We start from the raw sequence: 6,429 nt of genomic DNA on the forward strand, positions 1-6,429 counted from the left end.
TCACCTACCTCCATCCTACGCCAAGGAAAACAGCTCTCCGAGACGAGACAGGAAGGAGGCAGACCAGGTCAGGATCAGGAGCTGCCCAGGCCATGTGGCCCCTGGGGGCTGTGAGTCTGTAGCACTCTCTGAGGCTGCCCCCTCCCGTGGCCTTCATGGGCCTGGGTGCAGGGACCCAACTGAACCTGAAGCTCTAATCTGGGTCCACTGTTGGGTAGAGAGAAGAGATTAAGGATTTGAGGGAGCAGAAGAGAAATAAACCTCGGTGTCTTGGCCTCTTTTAAACTGGGCTCTAGGGCCTTCCCTGGTGGTCCAGTGGGTAAGACTCCGTGCTCCCAATGCAGGGGGCCCGGGTTCGATCCCTGCTCGGGGAACTAGATCCCGCATGCATGCTGCGACTAAGAAGTCTGCATGCCGCAACTAAGAAGCCCGCATGCCACAACTAAGAAGCCCGCATGCCACAACAACAATTTAGGCACAGCCTAAATAAATAAATAAACAAACTGTGCTTTAGGTACTTGGGAGTGAACTGGCTACAAGCTTGAACCCCGACCCTGGCCTTGGCACTTGTATTCCTCTTTGACCTTCAATGGTAGGGACTGACAGCTCATACTTGGAAAGGGGTCACCACTGCAGGCCAGAATTGGTTCGAAGTCCTTGACAATGAGTGCCTAATAACAAGAGCTAACACTGGTCTGGCACGTCAGCAACCCAGAGGGCCAGGGGCAGAGGTGGGATCCAAACCCTGGTAGTTGGAGCTGCCGTTCTGTTTGCTAGTTACGTGGGTTTGAACCCCAGCTTTACTACTGACTTGCTGTATCACTTTGGGGGACTGTAATAGCACCAGTAACTATTATTCAAACTCAGGCACTTTGGCTCCCGTGGACCCTCTACTGATGCTAGAGAACATAGACTCTGGAGCTGCACTGCCTGGCTGGAGTCCCAGCTGTGCAACTTGATCGTAGCTGTGACCTTATCCTCTCTGGGCCTCAGTTTCTTCATCTGTAAAATAGGAACAATAATAGCACCTACCAATGGAGTTGTTGTGAGGGTATTAACTGAGCTAATACTTGAAAGCATTTAGCAGAGCGTCTAGCAAAGAGGAACTGTTCAAAGAAGAGCCCAAGGTCCGTCATGCACACAATACCTGGGCCACAGGAAAGGTGACAAGTCAGGGTCAGGGCTCCCCAGGGAAGGCTGGGAGGCAGAACCTGAAATTCAACCTTCCAACCCTCGGGCCCTCCACTCCCCTGGCACTTCCTGTGGGTACATGCATCCTCCTGGCAGCTACCTGCAGGCCCTCCGTGCCCGGGACACCGTTCAGGTCTCATCCTCGCTTCCCGATGACCCAGCCCAGCAGCCCCCAGGGGTGCCTCCCAGCCTCCACGGCCCATCTCCCCTGAAACCGTTCTCCATGCTCCTCATATAAGATTTTTAAACATAAATCTGACCTTGTCACGCCCCCACTAAAACCTCTTTAATGGCTCCCCATCGCCCTTGGGCTCAATTCCAAACTTTAACGGGGGCTAAAAACAGTGGCTTTCAAAATCTTTGAGACGCACAGTAAGAAACACATTTTACAATGCTGTGTAGTGTACACCTTTATAAAACTTGAAGTAAAAGTTTAAAGAAACCACACTGACCTCATATGCGACACACATGAATATTTTCTATTCTATTCTTTTTTTTACCCCCCAGTGCCAGCTGTGGCCCACTAAACTGATTTCATGACCCACTGAGGCATTCAGACCTGCAGTCTGAACAACACTGGTTTCAGAACTCTCAGACCCAGGCCCTGGCAGCCCTTCAGACTCATCTCTCCCCACCCCCTCCTGGCAGCCCAAGCTCTGGTCACGCTGAACCCCCTGCATCACATTCCCTCTTGCCACTGGACCTTTGCACATGCCGTTCCCGCTTCCTGATTGTTCATCTGGCTTAGCCAAAGGCCACCTCCTTAGGGAAGTTGCCTGCTCATCCATTGAATGCTGTCTCACTGTCACCTGTGACTCACCTTCAGACCGTCCTGAACCTTATAACCACCTTGGGTGTTTTTTTTTTTTTTTAAACCAATGCCTAGACCCGACTTCAAATTAATTGAATCAGGCATTTCTGGGGGTGAAGCCTGAACATCAGCCTTTAAAAAAATTCCCCAGTGACTATGGAGAACCCCTAGGTCTAGCAAGCCACCCTATTTTATTTCTTCCAGAACACTTAAGACGATCTGAACTAGTAGTTTATGTATTTGCTTATTTGTTTGCATGTTTGGGATTAAATGAACCGAGTGGAAAGAGTCTTAGGTTTCCTTCCCTTCCCCGGGGGCTGAGGACGGTGCCTGCACACATGTTGCTGACCCAATCTTAAACCAAGAAACATGATGGAGATGAGAAGTCAGCCTTCTGAGGGTACCTCCACAGCACCTCCTAGGATATGGGCTTTCTTTCCAGTCGCTGCCAAAATGCTCCCTTGTTTAAACCCACAAAATACACCCCAAATCCAGCAGGCTGTGGAGGTCCCATGGCTCAGGTGGTAGGATGGTGATCAGAGAAGGTCCCAGAGCAGAGTCCACAAAGGTTTTCTATCAAGGGCCAGAGAGTAAATCTTCCAGGCTGTGTGGGTCACACCATCTCTGCTGCAACTGGTCAACTCTGCCATTGTAGTTCAAAAGCGGCTCCATGTCAATGAATGGGCATGGCTGTGTCTCAATAAAACTTTATTTACAAAAACAGGCAGTGGGTTGGATTTGGTCCTCGAGACATAGTTTGCCCATCTCTGCACTAGATATGGCTTAAGAGCTGGACCACTGGAGCCCACCCATGGGCAAGTCACTTAACCTCTCTGTGCCTCAGTTCTCTCATCCGTCAATGGGAATCATAAAGGGATCTAGTTCATAGAGTGGTTGAGGATTAAATAAATTAATGGGCATAAAGTGCTCCAGACAGTACCTGGTACTCAGTAAACACATCAGTAAATCTTAGCTACTCTTATTATTACTATCTAGAAGCAGAAACAGCTCTGAGATCAAATCCCAGCTACTCCTCTTACTAGGTGTGTCCCTTGGGCAAAGAGGTCTCTCTCAGCCTCCATTTCCTCAGCTGTAAAATGGGATAATAATAGTGTCCCCCTCCAGGGCTGTTGTGGGATGAAATGAGCATATATATGCCAAGTACTTTGCCAAGTGCATAGTTAAGTGCTCAACAGACAAAGTCGATAGTAGTACTTCCCAGAAGGATACCAAGAGAAACGCTAAGAGAATCGGAGCAAAACCTGGGCACATTATGGCCCTGGCTGTAAGCTCAGGCTGCTGACCTGGCCTGAATCTGGTATGTGTGGTCTGAGGGGCCCTTTTTAAAGTTGTCTTCTTGCAACCCTTTCCACACAACCCCTCCTTGAGATTTCAAAGGCAAAGAAAAACACAGGGCAGGCAGCTTCCACATTCTCCCGCCCTATCCCTCTGCATCTGTAGCTCCTGCTGACTTCAGTGGGACAGGATGCTTGGAGACTTTCAGAGAGGAGACACCCTCAACAGCGACCGGGTTCCGGGTTCAGTAAGTGGACAGTGGGGAAGGGAGGGAATAAGAGAGAACCTTCATTCTCTGACACGTTTATATACCAAAGTGGGGGCAGCTGAAGTTGAAGTCTGTGTGTGTGTGTGTGTGTGTGTGTGTGTGTGTGTGTGTGTGTGTGTTGGGGGTACAAGTAGCAGAGTGATGGAGGAGGAGGGAGAGGACACTGTTGGGGATGCAGTGAAGTTCTGCAGAGGGACGGCGCCTCCCTAGGATCAGCTAAAGCAGTGATGGGGGCGATTTTGCCTCCAGGGGACCCTGGGCAATGTCTGGACATTTTGGGCCATCAGAATTGGGGAAAGAGTGCTACTGGCATTTAGTGGGTAGCGGCCTGGGATGCTGCTAGACACCCTACAGTACACAGGACAGTTCCCCACAGCAAAGAATTATCCAGGTCAAAATCTTGATAATGCCAAGGCTGAGAAACTCTGAGCTAAGGGGAAGGATTTTACTGTACACAGGGATGGATACAAATGCAATTAGATCTTTGGAATCTAAAATATGGCACAAATGAACCTATCTACAAAACAGAAACAGACGCACAGACATAAAGAACAGATCTGTGATTGCCAAGGGGTAGAGGAGGGATGGACTGGGAGTCTGGGGTCAGTAGATGCAAACTATTACATTTAGAATGGATACACAACAAGGTCCTACTGTATAGCCCAGGGAACTATAGTCAACATCCTGGGATAAACTATAATGGAAAGACTATAAAAAGAATGTGTGTGTTGTGTGTGTGTGTGTGTATATATATATACACACACATATAACTGAGTCACTTTGCTATATAGCAGAAATTAACACAACTGTAAATCAACTATTCAATAAACAAGAAAGGTCTTTGTGACTCAGTCAGATCCATTTTTCACATATTTATTCATTCAACACTTATTTCCTGAGCATCTACTATGTTTCAGGTATTGAGGAATAAATGGGGTCCCTTATGGGAATGTTATTTTATTTTATTTTTTTGCGGTACACAGGCCTCTCACCGCTGTGGCCTCTTCCGTTGCAGAGCACAGGCTCCGGACGCGCAGGCTCAGCGGCCATGGCTCATGGGCCCAGCCGCTCTGCGGCATGTGGGATCCTCCCGGACCAGGGCACGAACCCACGTCCCCCGCATCGGCAGGCAGACTCTCAACCACTGTCCCACCAGGGAAGCCCGGGAATGTTATTTTTTATTCCTATAATACTACTACCTTCACATCATCCGTCAGTGGAAACCTTTATGTTCACGGTTTTCTCATAATCATAGAAAACGTGGGCTCAGATTCATCAAATATCATGAAGCTTTATTGCAACCAGGCATGTTTTATCTCCCTGCCGAACTCACCTCCTAAGTCATGACTGGAAGTTGGCTAGAAACAAAGTTGGCTTGGCTGGGCACTTGGATTTTTCTCTTCTGGGAGCAGGAGAGCCCATGGGAATGCTGGGCAGAGGAGTAATTTTGGAAAACCCTACCCAGGCAGCACCGTGGCAGGTGGCATGGAGGGAGGTGTAGGGACAGGCAGGAGGATCAGTTTTGTAGATGAAAGTTCCAGATTGGGCAAAAAACATCAATGCTACAAACTAAGGGCGTGATGGTGAGAATGAAGTGTTGGGGTGGATCTAGAGCGATTTCTGAGCTATTTTGACAAACTCTTCGTGATGGATGCAACGGGGTACAAGGGGGGGAACTGGAAGGAGGCCAGCGAGAATTCGGGGCTTCTAGCTTGAGTCATGAGTGGATGGTAGAGTTCACAGCCAACAGGAAAAACCTGGTAGGAGGGAGCAGGGAATTTGGTCTGGGACGTGCTGCAAGTTATGGTGCTTATGTATTTTATTCCTAAGAGATCCTCAGAAAACTTCTTGGTGTATTAGTTTCCTGCATTAGGTCTTAAGAGCATTACAGTATCGAACAGTACCAAACCACATGTTTACAATCACCAAGGTAGCATCTGTTGAGTGCTTCCTCCGTACCGTAATTGCTTTACCTTAATTAAGTCATTTAATTCTTAAGGCAGAAATGCTTATGTGGGCACCGCAGTCCAGCTTTTCTTCCTTCTCAATACAGATCTAGATTATTTCCCAGCCTCCCATGCAGTTAGATGCAGCCAATGACTGAGTTCTGGCCAATGAACTATGAGCAGAAATGTTGTGTGCAATGTATAGGTTTGGCTGGTAAAGAGTTTACCACTCGATCATTCCCTCTCTTTCTTTATCCACCTGCTGACTGGACTAGCCTCTGAGGCACTAAAGGAGGCAGAGCTAAAGGGAGCCCAGGTCCCTGGTGGACCACATGCAGAACACCGGTCTACCAGGAACACTGTAGTGAGTGAGAAATCAGCTGTGATTGTGTTAAGCCCACAGACTATAAGCCTTATTTGTTACAGCAGCTAGCATTACCTATACCAATACAGATCATCTACCTACACAGTGGAATTTTATACAGCCACTGAGAATAATAAGCAAGAGCGATACCAATTGTCTCGGAGGCAATTCCATGAATAACACTGAGAAAAAAAATATGATGCTAAACATGTGTAATATATTATTTAAAAAAAAAATCAGTGATTCCTTCTGCCTCTTCTCAACCCTCAAAAAAAAAAAAAAAAATCCAAAAACCAAGTAAACCCAAACTTAGATTCATGTGTTTAGGAACACAGGAGTATAGAGAAAAATGTGGAAGACTACAAGGTCAGGGATTGGCAAACTATGGTCTGAAGGCCAAATGTGGTCTACTACCTGATGTGCAAATAAAGTTTCACTGAAACACCACCATGCCCCTTGGTTTACATATGTCTATGGCTGTTTTCGTGCTATGATGACGACAGGGTTGAGTAGTTGCAATGGAGACTGTTGAGTAGTTGTGATATTTACTATC

The sequence above is a fragment of the Aethalodelphis obliquidens genome, unplaced genomic scaffold (genome assembly GCF_003676395.1).
Source record: "Aethalodelphis obliquidens isolate GAN/ISIS:26980383/991018 unplaced genomic scaffold, ASM367639v1 scaffold42, whole genome shotgun sequence".
Classification (NCBI taxonomy): Eukaryota; Metazoa; Chordata; class Mammalia; order Artiodactyla; family Delphinidae; genus Aethalodelphis; species Aethalodelphis obliquidens.